General features: G+C 34.5%; 1 long non-coding RNA gene and 1 pseudogene across 1 annotated transcript; one reads left to right on the forward strand and one right to left on the reverse strand.

The window, feature by feature from the left end:
• LOC114270296 (amine oxidase [copper-containing] alpha 3, peroxisomal-like) overlaps window positions 1–9,386 on the forward strand; it is a 31,689-nt pseudogene extending 22,303 nt beyond the window's left edge.
• Window positions 9,387–9,484: 98 nt separating this feature from the next.
• On the reverse strand, window positions 9,485–14,511 carry LOC145794984 (uncharacterized). Its single transcript, XR_014335020.1, has 3 exons — window positions 14,354–14,511; window positions 13,361–13,408; window positions 9,485–9,569 (listed from the first exon to the last, which is right to left on the reverse strand). It is a non-coding gene; the product is annotated as an uncharacterized LOC145794984 (long non-coding RNA).
• Between the last annotated feature and the right edge of the window lie 3,314 nt (window positions 14,512–17,825).

Here is a 17,825-nt window from a genome sequence, read left to right on the forward strand (position 1 = left end):
TGGCTGTTGTGCTTGGTATATCAAAGTTTTAGACCAAGCATTGTATTACTAAAATTTTAATATTATAATTTTTTTCATATGTTTGACAGATTGACAATGGATGGAACGTGGTTCAGGGAGCATAAGAGGATTACAATTTAAATTTTTAGATATATTTTGTCATAAGATTTTGTATCTTGGAAGTTTTTTTGGAATCATTATGTACATGTTTGAAGTTTTAGATTGTAAGAGATATGCTTATGTTGGATGTTTTGGATTTGATAATTTGAACAAGTGTGTTAATTTGAATTATATTTTGCTTATGTTTATAGGTTTATGAATTATGTACTGAACAGGAAAAGTGTAAAAAAAAATCATAATTAAAGAATTTTTGGTGACAAGTTTTTTAGTAGTAAATTTACTTTTGGTGACACTTTGTTTCTGTTGCTGAAAGTTGTGTGAATAATTTTTTTTATGACCCAAAACTTGATTAGTTGCCAAAAGTTTTAACATTCAACAACCAATTCATTTAGTTGCTAAAAGATATTTTTAGCGATGCATTTATATGTCGCTAAAACCTAACGTGTCATTCGCTTAAGGCTACTTTTAGTGACCAAATGTTAATTTATAGCGACAAAATTTTAGTCTTTTTGGCGACTGAAATATTTGATCGCCGTTTTATTTATAAGGCGACCATAATTTATTTGGTCACTGAACCATTTAGTGACAGGGCTTCAGCGACCAATTTTATTGATGTTGCGGATACTTTCAGCAACCAAAATTACACTTTCGGTGACTAAAAAAAAGGTCGCTAAAAGTGTTTTTTTTTTTGGGTAGTGAATCCATACCTCACAGCTTGTTTTATAATGAAAAACTGAAGTGAAGATGACTGGAGACAAAGTAGCTGTGATGCAACTGAGGAGATGAGCATCTATACACATCCATTTTCATACTCAAGATTTGAGACCTCCTAATTTGCAGAATCAACTATCACAGATGGAGGACAAACCTGTGATCCATCCATAAAACCAATGAGTTTTGTTGCACGCAATATGTTCTGCACTTGATTCTTCCAAACTATATAGTTTGTAGAATCTAATTTCACAGTCACAAAGGAACTGAGATTGGAAATGAGCAAAGAAAGATTAGAAGGAATTGATGATGATGATAATAGATTGGCCATGCAAGAAGTGTGAGCTTTAAAGATCATTTGAAGATATTTAGAAGATCTTTGAAGATATGAGGATCAGTACTCGTTAGAGTTTCATGCTCTGATACCATAAAGAAGAACTTGATTCATTTCATTCAATGATTCATCAACAAATGTTTACACTATATTTATAAAGATACAAATCTAACTAACTAACTGACTAACTATAGTTACACTTTAACTAGAGTTCTAACAACTCATCTAACTGTCTAATTGTCTAACCAGCCTTAGCAGAGGAAGCCATGTACTGTGGCTTGAGCTGTGAGGCAGCTGTGGTTTGAGACTTGAGCTTGAGCTGTGATGAATGAGCTGGATTATTCTCAATAGTCTTAATAGTTACATTGGTTGTTGACTTGGACGAAATGAAGATTATTGAGTACTCTGATAGGTTTACTATTCCGGTGGTGCAAGCTAGAGGGACGGAGTATCGGGCGGCTAAGCAGAAGCCGCCATTTGGTTCACCGCTGAAGGGTATCGCCACCGTGCAGCCTGACGAGTCAGGTATTGAGATTGATGGACACACTATCAGGTCAGTCTAGCTTACCTCAAAAAGTTTGCATGTACAAAATTTAATTATAGAATACAATTTTAAAATATAAAATTGGACCCGCTTATAAAAATTGAGAAGGAATAATGTTAGAAATTTTAAAAATTTTATCAAATGTCTCACATGAATATAAGACCATATACTGTGAATGATAAAATTTTTGAGATGTGTAAAATTTTTGCTTGAGAAGATTGAACGCATTAGTATTGGTTAATACCATACCACACCTCTCTCTCTCTCTCTCTGTATATATATATATATATAAACATATTTTTATCAATATTTTTTATTGAGTAATATATACAAACCAAGGCCGGCTCTTGACTAAGATCACTTAGGTGTGTGTCTATGTCCCAAAATAAGGCTCTAAATTTATTAATTTTATATTATATTAAAACTTTAAAATTCAATATTTTTTTTATTATTTGAGACCCAGTCTAAAAAGTCCTTCAAAAAAAATTATTGAGCCAAATTAAAACGATAAATATATAATTATTGCTAGGCTTAATTAAAATTTTATATAATTAGTTCAAACAAATATATATGATATAATGGGTACAAATAGAGTCTAATGTTAAGATTTTAATATAATAAATAAGTTTATTTTAATTTTTTTGCCCTCTCTCTTTATCATAATTTAATTGAATAATTTTGCCTTAATTTCTCCTAATTTTTTTCCCAATAATTTGTGTTTTGTTATCAAATAATTAATGGATTGTGATTTGTGTGAATTATGATTGTGTTATCAGATATCATATTACAATAACATAATTATTTTGTTATCAGATATCAGTGAATTATATTGTTTATATCGATTATTGCTAAATTATAAAACAATATGACCATATTTTATTTTTTTTGTGTCTTTATAATGATTTTTTCATATCTTAATGTATCAAAATAAATTTTAATGATTATATGTGCAATGAAACTTTTTTTAGCTACTAAATAATAAAAAAATTATTGGTAGCTTATTATTTTATCCGTAATTTTTTTATGAAAAAATATATATAGGAAGACTCCACTTTTAAAGTCTCACCTAAGGCTCCATAAATCTCAAGTCGGTCCTGATACAAACTAACAAATTTTATAATTTTTTTTAATAAAATATTTGCTAAAATCATTACACGAAATGTTGTTCTGATAGACAATTGTAAAGAAGATGATATTTTTAAGTGATGATATAAGTAAAATATAACCTTATCTTGTTTGTAAGGTTAGGAACAACCTTCAATCTGTGTTGGAACGTTTTGATTGGATTGGTAAAGATTTCAAATGCCATTATTGCCACTTATAAAAAAAGAAAAGCAAATTTTGCGAAAAATGCCTTTCAACCTTAATTTTTATGGAGCTGGTTTTCTTGGGTCCATAATTTTGTTCGCCGTTGGTGGAATCTATCACGAGTTTTATTTTGTTGTGTTTTTATATATATTATTTATATAAAAAATTAGGTGAATTTGATATTCATAATATATTTTATTTATTATGTTTGTTACTAAAAAATGAATAGTTTATTTTTAAAAACACATTATCTTTCATTTTCTTTGAGATAAGTGCAATAAATTTAATAGATTATAATTATCAAATCAATTTAATTTTTTTTGTCTGAATAATATACACAAAAAATCTAACAAAATGAAATAGTTTAAATCATTAAAATTGAGCAAGTAGATCTAATAGCACTGAACAATACCCTCTAATTTAGATTATAGACCAAAAGGGGGCTCCAAGTCCATTTTTTAATTATAAAAATAAAAGCAAAATTAGTTTTTAAAATTGAGTGGGGCAACTACTCCCATTGGTCCTTGCATAAATCTGCCATGCATAACGATTATATGTTCCCAGTCAAACCATAGTTTAATTATTAAATATATATATATATATATATATATAACTTATTCTTTTGTCGTATTGTTATAGGTTTAATTTTTTTCTCCCCCTTTCAAAAGTAAATACAAATATTTTGTCTTTCTTAGATGTTGTTTGGGATGAAATTTTTTGGTTAAAATAATCAAAAAAAAAATTTTTAAAAAAAAATCAAAATATCAAAAAGTTAAAGTCAACACATTAATCAATCACTTTTTTCTTATAACCATCTATTTAGTCTAAAAAATTATTCCAAAAATACCGTGGTAGTGTTTGGTAATATTTATGTTTTTGGTTTATATTTATAAAAATTTTATAAATTGGTTTTTGTTTATTTTTAAAAAACACATGAATTACAAACGCGTTTAGTTTGAACAAAATGTTTGAAAAATTTTAAAAACATAAACTAAAAAATATGTTTGTTCAGGCCTAAAATATTTATATTTATTTTTTATTAGTTATGACAATGGGATCATATACATTATAATTGAAAAAAAAAATTTATTTGAAAAAAAAATTAATTGAATTTTTTTTTTTTAGTCTAATTTTTAAATTTTTGTTTAAAAACCAACATAAACTCATTTTTTGAGTTTATATTTTTTCCTCAAATTTACAAACTAAGACAACCATTTATAAATAAATAAAAAATATCAAACAAAGTTTTTATGATATTTTTTAAAATTTTTGTAAATATAAACTAAAAACGAAATGGTTACCGAACATGCCCTATACATTTTTCTTTTCATAAAAAAAATCAAAAAATTAAAAATCACGATAAAAAAAAGTCAAGTTTCCAAGTTATTAATATAAATGAAAGTTAATTTTAAATCTAGGTTTCATTCGAGTTAGAAATGTAGTAATATTGACTTAACTTGTTAGAAAATTCAGTCTCTCAATATTCGACAAATTAACTTTAAATAAATGGTCAAGAGCATAGACCAAGAAAAATTATACCTACAAATATAATAAGTCACATGTTTAGACTTTATATTAGACAACACCACTGATTAATAATTAAAAAATAATAAGTATTAATAACTAAAAATATAATTTTTTCTTATCAATGTGTAATTATTTTTTGACAACACCACTTATTAATAATTTCTTCTTTTTTTTAATTGACTTTTTTATGGATTCTTTTAAGGCAGAAGGGGTTGTTTGGAATGTTTTAAATAAGTGTACTTTTTGACTTTTTATGAAATATTGGTTGATTTTTTTAAAGTGTTTGTATCTAAATTAGTCTATAAGATATTTTTTTAATCCAATAAATCATATTATTTGAACATTTGATTCACTAAATCCTAATTCCCATATCTAAAATATTTTTTGGACATTTCTATCCTTATAAATATTTTTTGAACGGTTATCAATTTAGTGATGTGAACATTCATATTTTACAATGTGAATATTCATATTAATGTGTGAATGCTCACATTGATGGTGTGAATATTGACATTGATGATATGAACATTCACATTGACGGTGTGAACATTTACATTGTAAATGTGAATATTATTAGGGGTATTTTGGTAACTATATCACTCATAGGACTTATTAGAATATAAGAAAATAATATGGACTAAATAGAACATTAGTTGGTCAAAAAGGATTTATGAAAAAGTGTCCATTTTTTAAATAAATTTTAATTAACTCTTAATCTAAAAACCCCAAAAAGTAAATATACATACGTATAAATTATTATTTTTTTTATAAAAAAATCACCAAAGAAAAAAATTAATTTAAATAGAAAAAGGTTTATTTATTTTTGTTGCTTGTAGACCTATTAAATTTTAATTTTTTTTTTTAATTTCTTTTGAAGATTTAGTCTTAAATTCCCTAAAAATTAAAAAATATAAGATGTGCTAAAAAAAATAATAAAAAATTCACTTCTTAACAAATTAAAGTTTGAAAAATGACTTGGACCCCCAGCTGGGGGTGCTGGGGGTCGCCAATGATTGGGCAGAAAAATTGTTTTTTTTTTTTTTTTTTTTTGTTTAAGTTTCCGGCCAATCCCAGGCCAACACGTGGCACTGGGGGTCGGTGGGGGTCGTCCGTATTGGGGGTCTGTAGCATTGTTGATTAAAGTTTGTATCACACTATTGGAATATAATTTTTGCTTATAATTTATTACATAGAAATATATTAAATATGATAAAAAAAATTAATTATTTCAAAACTAAGGGATAAGTGCTTTTAAATTTTACTCTTTTTTTTTTTTTTTTTTTTCTTTTCCCTTCTAATTATCAAGCTTTTAACTTATAATATGCTCACCAAACAGTCTTTATGTTTTTATAAAGCCATTTTTTATATTTTTTTAACCAGATGGGCCAATTGGGCCTTCCATTTGGGCTTTGGTGCCCGAGCCGGCCCAATTATATCTCTAGCTTCAATCCACGACTTGGACAAACATACATTTCAAAGCGTAACGTACACAGGATACATATCGGAGATGTTCGTGCCATATATGGACCCAACAGAGTAATGGTATCTACAAAACATTTTTCGATCTAGGTGAATTTGGGTTCGGGCTATTTGCAGTGTCGCTTGAGCCCATCAACCATTGCCCGGCCCACGTAGTGTTCATGGATGAATACTATGCCGGCCAAGATGGTAAACCAGTAAAAATTTCAAATGTTTTCTGCATTTTTGAGAAACATGCCGGAAATGTCTTGTGGCGCCATACTGAGACCGGCATTCTTGGAGAAGTTGTAAGTGATTTTTTAACATGTTTTAACTTTTTTTAATTTATTATTATTATTATTATTATTTGTGACCAATCTGTTTAGGTTCAGTGGTGAGTCAATTTACTATGTTTTACTACTAATTATTTATTTATTTATTATTTTTTTATTTAGCAGAAACATGTTTAGGTTGAGTAGTGACTCAATTACTTTGTTGAGTACTTAAAATATTTATAATTTTATCAGCAACATTGCTAGGTTGAGTGCTGGGTCTATTTACTGTCTATTACTACTTAAAAAACATAATCCGCATTTTGTGAAGAAGTTGTATAAAAAAATTTAAAAAAAAAAAAAAAATTTTTTTTTACAGGTTTGTCCCTGTTTGTTTGTATTGGACTGAATCTGTCCAGCTTAGTCTGTACCATACGACAGCTTAATCTGTGTGTAGATCTATCTTAAAAACAAACAACAACAAATATAATTTTAAAAATAGGCTGTCCATTCTTACAAAATCAAATGTTATTAAATCACATGGGTACAATTATCAGGGCAGTCTGAATTTTTTTTTTTTTTTGAATGATCTATGGACAAAAACAAAAAAAATTTACAAATCAAATTATTTAAGTATGGCCGGTGATAGGATCCACAGGCCAAACTGGACCATCACAAAAAGCTTTGGCATAGAGGGAACAAAACAAGTGGGACAGTAGAAACTTGATGCCTAAAAATAAAATAAAAAAATGGCATTTTTGTGACTGCTTAATTGTACCATTGCTAACAGAATTATTTTCCGTTGGTACTAGTGTCGTCACAATTTTTTGCTTTGTTATGAAATATGAAAGGCAAAAACTAGGAAACCCAAAAACATAAGGGTTTAGCAATTTTTCGAACAACATTTTTGGACCCCTAGCATTGCTGATATCAATATAATTATTTATTTGAAAATTTTATCGGTTGAGAAAATGCTTTCGCTATAACCAGTATAATTTTGCAGATAAGGGAGGTAAGGCCAAAGGTGAGCCTAGTGGTGAGGATGGTATCAACAGTGGGCAACTATGACTACATAATTGATTGGGAATTCAAGCCTAGTGGATCCATCAAAGTTGAGGTAATAAGTTTGATTCCATAATTAAAATTGAAATGTGCTTTAATTATCACATACACAATAGTAATATTCAATTTGACCAATCATTTTTAATTTTTTTTTTCCCTAACAGGTTGGGCTCACTGGCATACTGGAAGTGAAAGGAGTGTCCTATACCCACACTAACCAAATAAAAGATGATGTTTATGGGACATTGTTAGCTGATAACACTGTTGGAGTGTACCATGATCACTTCTTGACCTACTATCTTGACCTAGATGTGGATGGTGAGGCCAATTCTTTTGTGAAAAACAAATTAGAGACGCGACGGGTGACTAATAACATCTCTCCAAGGAAGAGCTATTGGACCATTATTAGCGAAACAGTGAAAACCGAACTTGATGCAAGGATTCAACTCGGCCTAACGCAAGAAGAGTTGGTAATGGTGAACCCAAACAAGAAGACTAAGTTAGGCAACCGTCTTGGTTATCGCCTAATTCCAGGATCGGCGACAAGTTCTCTTTTGTCAAACGATGATTATCCCCAAATCCGTGGGGCCTTCACCAACTACAATGTGTGGGTGACTCCATATAATAAGTTTGAAAAATGGGTTGGAGTGTTATACGTTGATCAGAGTCGAGGAGATGATACCTTAGCTATATGGACCCTCAGGTACACCTTATGGTTCCAATGAAAAACTTCATTTGATATGTTTATAAATCTACATACACAAAATTAAACTACAAAAATTACTAAAATACATATCAACATGATGGGCCCCATTTTTTGTGTGTGTGAAAACAATGAGTATATCAATCAATTAAAAGGCCCTATCACTCTAACATGTACATTCTATTATAAAACATGAGTCTAGGGTGAAGTTGAAGTAGATATGGTCAAGTGAAAGCCAACTTCATAAGTGATTACAAGTATGAAGGCTAGGGGCACAACACCCTTTACGAGAATTCACCCTATTTATATATATATATTTTTTAAAGTTTAATACCCTTAACCAGAATTCACCCTATTTATATATATATATATATATATATATATTTATTTATTTATTTATTTAATTTTAATTTTGTGTATGTAGACTTGATTTTTGTTTATTTATGCAGACTCTTACTCATCAAAGTTTTGGACAAATTGTGCAGGAATAGGAAGATTGAGAACAAGGACATTGTGTTGTGGTACACCATGGGATTTCATCATGTCCCTTCCCGGGAAGATTTCCCGATAATGCCGATGCTAAGCGGTGGATTTGAGCTCCGTCCAACCAATTTCTTCGAGAGAAATCCAGTGCTTAAAACAAGGCCTTCCAAGAGTGTGCACTGGCCTAACTGCACTACCAGCAGTGGCAGAGCCACATGGGGGGGTCACATGCCCTCCTGGATTTTTTATACATTTATTTTTTATTTTTTATTTTTCCATAGGTATATAAATAAAATTTTAAACAAAAATAATATTTAAAATAAAATATCAGGACATTTTTAAATTTATGAAAACAATTGTGATTGTTTTATTGAAAATGAAGTGACTGCAACAAATTATATTTTTATGTATGAAAATTTTATGAAAAAATCTCAATATAAAGGTAATATTCATCATTATTGATATGCAAATATAATTAATCTCATTATATATATGTAAAAATTACTAGAGTGTTAGTTATATTTGCATGTGGAATTCACCTTTCATATGTTACTTTACTATTGGTTGGTGATATCATATGTCAATAATGACGTTGTCACGACCCAAACCCGGCCCTATGGGTTTAGCACCGTAACCGGCCAGTAATTCGAGATTACCAAAGGCCTGCTTAACAGTAGCACAGTAAAATAGAGTACAGGGCCTGGCGGAAGCCAAAACAGTAAAGAAACAATGTCCAATGAGCTGTGATAGTCTGTATGCAAAAAGACTTTTCGTACATATATACATGAACGGTACAGAACAGTATGCACAGTATATACAATTATTCAGACTAGGGACTCCATCCCTTACATAGCAGTACAGTAAACGTTCAGTCTATACAATCCATTCAGTTATTACAAAACAGCGAGACAGTACAGAAGGGGGAGTCCTAAAACACCCCTAAGCCTTAGCAAGATAGGCTTGGAACCTCGCAGTGAGGCACGGTAGTTGGCTTGACAAAACTGGAGTAACCCTGACGCTCCTAGCCGCGGTCTGGTGCCTGCACACCTACATATATATATGAGCAGTGAGCTAAAGCCCAGTGAATAACATAATGCGTAAAGAGATTAAGAATGAATGTCCTTACAGTAATGAAAACAGTTCATTAAATCAGTATTTCAGTCGTTCAGTCAGTACAGTCATATGTGGTACACCCATTAGCATAACAGTACAGTAAATAGTAGGTCTTAAAAGACCGAACAGTAATGATAGCCATCAGTCAGTAACAGTAGTTGTTAAAACCTATCACCTACTTCACCCACTTAAACCTACTCCACTAAACCTAACCCACTACACCACTACCACCTCACCTACTCCACTAAACCTAACCCACTACACCACTACCACCTCCGCTTCACCTACTCCTTACCTACTACACACTCACCCTCTTCTATATATAGGAATCATGAATCATTGTAAAAAATATAACATTATATCAATCAATAATACAATCAATATCTATACATTTCTCTATTTCTCTTTATACATTAAAATTTCTACATGGTATCAGAGCAAGGTTGAGCCTAGCATTTTCGCTTCACCGGCGGGCGGCAGCCTTGCCTTAGCCGCTCGCCGGACCTTTCATCTCTCAACTGTTTCTGCATCACTTCCACTACGCCGCGAAGCACCGGATTCAGCTCCTGGATTCGGTTCAGGTAGAAGTCAACGAGCTGTCTTGATGTGAGCTTCTTGCCGTTTACTTGCTGGAATTGGAATTGGCATCTCATCTGCTATTGTGCCACTTTACATATCTGAGATCTCACCAACTGAAATTCGTGGCACACTTGGATCTGTCAACCAACTGTTTATCTGTATTGGGATTCTTGCAGCATTGGTGGCTGGGTTGCCCTTAGCAGGAAACCCTTTATGGTGGAGGTCAATGTTTGGTATTGCAATGATACCCTCTGTTCTATTGGCATTGGGAATGGCATTTTCTCCAGAAAACCCTCGGTGGCTTTATCAGCAAGGAAAAATTTCTCAAGCTGAAATGTCTATGAAAACTCTATTTGGAAAAGAAAAAGTTGCTGAGGTTATGAATGACTTAAGTGCAGCTAGTCAAGGTTCTTCAGAACCAGAAGCTGGTTGGTTTGATCTTTTTAGTAGCCGCTATTGGAAAGTTGTCAGTGTTGGTGCAGCACTTTTCTTGTTTCAACAGTTGACTGGAATAAATGCTGTTGTATATTATTCTACGTCTGTATTTCGCAGTGTTGGAATCGCATCTGATGTTGCAGCCAGTGCTCTCGTTGGGGCATCAAATGTTTTTGGTACAACAATAGCATCCTCTTTGATGGACAAACAAGGAAGGAAAAGTCTTTTAATGACAAGCTTTGCTGGAATGGCAGCTTCAATGCTATTGCTTTCCTTGTCACTCACTTGGACGGTCAGTGTGTGAGAAGTAAAAACAGAGAGCAGTGAGTCAAGCCTGAAGAAGTGTAAGACAGTAACCTGCACAGTTTCTATTTCAGCACAGAAAGCAAAGTCTCTCTCTCTTCCTTTTAATTAAGTGTTTAAACACCCTACACACCACCTCCACCCACATGGGTTGGTTCCCACTTTTCATCGTCAATATGTTCACACTCTCCTCCATTTGATTCCAAAATCCATTATTTTTATTTATTTTCTCCAAACCACTTTCCTTATTTCCCCCATCTTTCATTTTGATTTCAAATATATTTTTATTATTTCTTTCTCTATTTTTCTTTCACATTATTTTTAATCGTTTTCAAATTCCATTCATACCATCTAGCTTTGCACACCAAACCATATTTTATTCTTCTCAGGGATAAACCCCAATCACATTTTTACACACACACAAAAAAAAAAAAAAAAAAAAAAAAAACCAAAAAAACAAACACAAAACGATTTGTTTTCTTTTCTGCAGACGGTCACCCACCGACCTCACTTCCTCTATTCTGCCGCCGGTCTTTTCTTTTTGCCTCCGTCCTGGGCGGCCCTTGACGGTGTTGCCTCCGTGTTTCCCACTCCACTGGGCACGATCACTCCACCCTGCTCCTCCACTACAGCATATGGCGGACCTCCAAATCGGAACATAACGGTGGCCTTCCGCTTCAGCTCCTTATTTTCCGCCTTTAGCACACTTATCTCTGCTCGCGCATCCTTATACATGCGCTGGAGCAGAGCCAGTTGGGCGTTTAACTGCTGCACCTCATTTGTCCTACTCTGCAGCCGGTGCGACAAGTTTGTGACCGCAGTCATGGTTTCCACACATGACTTCAATGTATACTAATTGGCCTCAATATCCGTTTGCACTGCCATTTTTTGCTCCACCGACCGCATCGGAAAGTTCAACGGAGCAAAACCAGAGGTGTTTGGTTGAGGTTCACGGGCCACCGCACCAGTTATCTCTCCTGTTGACTCGTTGAGGTCAGGAAAGAGAGTGAGCAGACCACGGAAAGAAGAGGCCATGTTCTGAGTAGCTGAACGGGAAGAAGAGGCCATGTTTTTTGGGTTGCTGAGTGTTTCAGAGAAAGGTTGGTTACAGAATGGCAACAGAGTGTTCCAGAATCTCTTTCTCAGAAACGGAAGAGTTTTTTCAAAGGATTTTCGGCGGTTTCAGACTGGTTTGCACAGCCTCCGCCTCAACCTTGGTTAAACAGCCGAGGCCGACACGCCACTCTGTCGCTCACGTGCCTCGCCGCGTCTCCGGCTCACCTTTTGATGGCTCGACGCTTTTTGTCAGGCACGCCTTTTGATGAAGTGGGCGCGCCTTTTGAGGGCGCGACTTTTGAGGGCTCACTATATATATCCATATATATATATATATATTTGGGCAGCCTATATACACCATCATACAGTGTATTTTTTAAGGGTCCGACAAGACTCTGTAAACTGTCCCGACATTGATTCCGGTTAGCTCCTTCAAGGGTCCGACAAGACTCTGTAAACTGTCCCGACATTGATTCCGGTTAGCTCCTTCAAGGGCCCGACAAGACTCTGTAAACTGTCCCGACATTGATTCCGGTTAGCTCCTTCATGGGTCCGACAAGACTCTGTAAACTGTCCCGACATTGATTTCGGTTAGTTTCTACAAGGGTCCAGCAAGACTCCGTAAACTGTCACAACAACTATCACAACATTGTCTGCTACAACGATCCGACATGACCCCATAAACTGTCTTCTACATCAGTCTGACACAACCATCCAGTGTCCTCTACAACGTTATGACACCACCATACAGTGTCTTCACCATCGGTCTGACACGACCATACATTGTCTCCTATCCTCTTTTCTTTTATGTATTCGTCTATTTTCTTGTTTTGTTACTCTCTCCAAACTCAAGTTGGCTAGTTCCTATCCCCCTTGAGTTTGCGGGGGGCTGTTAAAACCTATCACCTACTTCACCCACTTAAACCTACTCCACTAAACCTAACCCACTACACCACTACCACCTCACCTACTCCACTAAACCTAACCCACTACACCACTACCACCTCCACTTCACCTACTCCTTACCTACTACACACTCACCCTCTTCTATATATAGGAATCATGAATCATTGTAAAAAATATAACATTATATCAATCAATAATACAATCAATATCTATACAATTCTCTATTTCTCTTTATACATTAAAATTTCTACAGGTTCCAACAAGGGAACCGACAGAGATTTCTGTCACAGTAACAGTAAACAGTAGGTGCTAAGGATGCCACAATACAGTTCAGAATATAGGACATACATTCATTCAATTAACAGTATTCAGTTCAGAAAATAGTACAGTTCAGTTGTTCAGAAGATAATCATTTGTGAACATATCTTTACACAATCGTTACTCACAGAGTTTGGGCTACAGTATGCTAGAGCGTGTCTCCCCAGTCGCCAACCCTACACAGTTAACAAATTGAACACACTAAGCTACACAGCTGGGAAAGATAATAACTTAATCCCTAATTTGCCTCGGTGTGTTCTACATCTATATCCTCAATAAGATGTCTTAAACTAGGCCTAAGAATGCCTAGAATAGGATGAGGATGCAAAGATGCACTTTTAAAAGCATTTTCAGAATTTTCAGAAAATAGAGTCCCGCTCGAGCGCAGGTTTCCCCGCTCGAGCGGACATGTAACAAGGTTACACGCTCAAGCATCAAATCCCTCGCTCGAGCGTACTGTAAAAGTACTGGATGGGTGAAATCTCCGCTCGACGGACGCTCGATGCCCGCTCGAGCTTGAGACACATGCCTCCGCTCGAGCGCCCAATCCTCCACTCGAGCGAACTGTAAAACAGTGCAAGATGCTGGATGCTCGGATTCCACGCTCGAGCATCACTTAACCCTCTCGAGCGGGAGTGCAAAATCTGGAAATTCCAGATTGCACCTCCATGCTCAAACTCAAGCTCAAAAGCATAATTTTCAATCCTCTTGGGCTAATTTCTGGAAAAACACTTGTAAACACATGGAATAACATGATTCAAAACTCAATTTGAGAAATCAAAGCCCAAGGGTGTTTAATTCAAACCCAATTTCAAACTAATATCATGAACATGGAGAACATGCAACTATGCATGAATTCAAATCAATTCAAAGCTTCAATTTGATGCTCTAAGGAGCCAATTGTTTCCAAAACATGATGAAATCATGGACTTAAACATAATTGTGGACATGCATGCAACATTGTTCCATGAAAACAACTCAACATCGACAATACAACCATGCATGCAAGGATTGAGCTTCAATTCAACAACAATGAACCAAAACATGACTTAGTTCTACAATGAAGCATGAATCATGCAAGAACTAGCTCAATGGCAACAATAAGAAGATGAGTTTCCTACCTTAGTCTTGTATTCAAGATTTAGGAGCTCAAATTAACGATCAACCTTCAATTTCTTCAATTAGCAAGCAAAACTCAAGATGGAATCCAATTCTCTCACTCTCTCCCTCTCTTGGTCGGCTAAGGCTCAAGAAGAAAGGCTGAAGGAGTTATGTTATGATCAAGTGCAAGGCTCAAATGTGTGTGAGATAGTGGACCACTAGGGTTAGTTTGGTAATTAAGTCAACTTGCAATCCATCAATATTTAATCTAATTTAATCATACCTAATCAGTTTTCAGATAAATTTACCATAAAGCCACATTAATTATGAGGATCATAAAACATCAATCAATTCTCGGTTCGGCCGCCGATAAGGCTTTCAATTAGCAGTTGAAACATAAAACGTGAACATATCAAATAAACAATCAAACAGATAGAATACAAATTAACATACGTACGCAGTCAATTCAGTTCCAGTTTTCAGTCAGTCAGTTCAGTACTTTAATCAGTTCAATTAGCAGTCATAATCAGTTCAGTTTAGTGGTAATCAATGTTTATCGGTAAGCAGTGGGGAGGGTTATTACAGACGTGATATTATTATTATATGAAATCTTTACTTAAATTTTGTAAAAATTTGATTTATCTTACCATTATATAATTATTTTACGACTTAAATATATTGACTTTTTTACATTGTCCATGATACACTATAGTTATACGCAATACTTTTTTTTCAATTTTATTCGAAGTTAATTATAAAATTTTATGTGAAATACTTTTGTAACAATTTATTTAAATTTTTGTACTTAATATTAATTCAAAAATTATTATTATCTTCTTATCGTTGGTTATGAAAAAAAAAATATAAAACTATAATTAATAAGTGTCCCTCTTAATTTAATTTCTTTGACTCCGCCACTGACTACCAGACCTTGATCAAATTTCTACAAACAATGTATGTATAAAAATAAGCACAAAGTGCACACTAGCATTGATTTCTTTAGTACTGATGTTGATCCTACCCTTTATAGGAGTATGATAAGGAGTCTTTTGTACCTCACAGCCAGTCGTCCTAACCTTGCATTTAGTGTAGGTGTTTGTGCCCGTTACCAAGTCTGTCCTAAAGAGTCTCATCTTCTTACAGTCAAACGCATCATTAAGTATGTTAATGGGACATTGGGGCATGGGATTTGGTTCTCGATTGACGTTACAACTGAAATCACTGGTTTTTCTGATGCCGACTAGGCAGGGTGTGCGGATGATTGTAAGAGCACATCTGGAGGTTATTTTTACCTTGGGAATAATTTGGCTGCCTAGCATAGCAAAAAGCAAAATGCCATCTCTCTTTTGATCGTTGAGGCTGAGTACATTGCTGCAAGGAGTTGTGCACAAATATTGTGGATGAAACAAATGCTTCATGATTATGGTATTGACCAGGACACTCTCACCCTCTTCTATGATAATACAAGTGCCATTAACATCTCTAAAAATCCAGTCCAACACTCTCGCACCAAACATATTGACATTCGTCATCATTTTATTCGAGAGTTAGTTGAAGAGGGCCTTGTAGTTCTTCATGTACCCACTGAGCATAAAAAAGATGATATTTTTACAAAATTCCTTGATCTTCTTAGGTTTGAGTTCTTTAGAAACACCTTGGGTGTAGTGCTCAATTACTAGGGTGTGACTTGTTACTTGAGTGGGTGAGAGTGATTGGCTTTATGTGTACTTGGATGCTATAATCTCATTGTCATTGATTCTTGTTATCCTTGCATTTAAGACTTATATGAACACCTCTCATGCTGCTTGCAAGATTTCATTCTTCTTTGTTCATAGCTCATTCTAAATGCTCGTGCTCATTGACTTCATGATCTCATTCTGTACACATCCTTGAGATAAACTGTTGCAGGGGTTTCCGCACAAGTGATCAAAGTTCTCTATGGTACTCTAACAGTGTCTCTTATACATTTTTAGAGGAATTGACCTATGTTGACATATCATGGGTGATGTTGAGTCTCTTAACCATCTACCATCATTTTTCATTTTCACGGTTCCTTCCTTAGTTCATTGAAGTCCGAGCATTAGGAAAAGGCTACCTCAGAGGCACCAACCAGGCCATCCTTATTGATTTCATGCTTCTCTGGTTTGATCTCCATACTCTTGAGCATGAAAGCCTCCAGTGAGTGCCCACAAGAAAGAAAAGTCAAAAATTAAAAAAAAAAAAAAAAAAAGAGGACTCATTGATTGAAGGGGAGCCTCCGCTTTTACTCAATAAATACCCTTAATTTCTAGGGGTTTGACTTTTCTCAGTGATGTCTAGTTACTCTTGCCAAAAGTCCAACCATCCGATCGCTACAAAGATTAACTCTAGCTCTATGGCCTCTCAAGGATTGCACACACACACATTCCTTATGTGAGCTCTCATGTTTGTCTTTGAGTTGTGTATTCCCATGTAGCTTATGCTCATCACTCAATGTTTACCTGATTTGCTCATGATACTGTGCTTCATATTGTCAAAATTGTGAGTTTGGCTTCATGGTATGTGGATTATCCCCTCTTAGTGTCACTGTTTGCTATTATTCTAATTCCCTCTTGTTTCAGGTCCCACTTAACAGTGTGAGTTGTTTTCAACTGCTCAAAATGTTGCATTTTTTCATTTGTTATTTTTTCTTAGCCGCTTGAGCGTCAACTCTAGCGCTCGAGCAAAGATTTCCCTCTTATAGTACTTTTGCAGAGTGCACAAGATTCTACGAGCTTGGTTTTTGCGCTCGAGTGCCACATTTTTGGCTCGAGCGGTGAGACGCGCATAAGTAAGTCCGCTCGAGCGTTGACTATCTCGCTCGAGCGATAAGCCCCAGTATAAAGTCCTTCAACCCATCTTTTCAGCCTCATTTTCCCTTTTTTTCGTGATTCTCTCTCTCTCTCTCTCTCTCTCTCTCTCTGTGTGTGTGTGTGTGTTACCTAGGGCTTCGATTGCGACTTGCTTGGACTGTGCTTTGGTGACTGTCCCTTCCATTTTCTCATCTGGTTTGTCTCTGGTATGTTTCTCGCCCCATTTTTTTTTTTTTTTGCTCTCTCTCTGTCGGTCTTAGTTGATGTTTGGTTTTTGTGCCTTGGTCTGTGTTTTGTTTCTTTTTGTTCACTTATTCACACACTTACCCTAAGGGTTTGAGCTTGTTGATCTTGTTCAATGCTATATTTGCTCACACTCTTGTTTCTTTGTCTTCGTAGTGTTTCTCCTCTCTGTCTCAATACTACTTTTGCTTATGCTATATGATTGTGTCTTTTAAATTACTAATGGATTATGCTATCTTGTGTTTTTACATTTTGACTTTTGGGATTTAGTTTTACTGTGTTGGTTATTGTTATAATTTCATTGAATTTTGTATAATTGGTTTTTGTCACTAATGATTTTTTGTTCTTATTGTTTTGTGGTTATTGGTTTGTTTGTTTTTTTTTTTTTTTGGGGAGGGGGAGGGGGGTGTTTGTCTGG

This window comes from Camellia sinensis, chromosome 7 (genome assembly GCF_055761805.1).
Source record: "Camellia sinensis isolate YWXY chromosome 7, ASM5576180v1, whole genome shotgun sequence".
Lineage (NCBI taxonomy): Eukaryota > Viridiplantae > Streptophyta > Magnoliopsida > Ericales > Theaceae > Camellia > Camellia sinensis.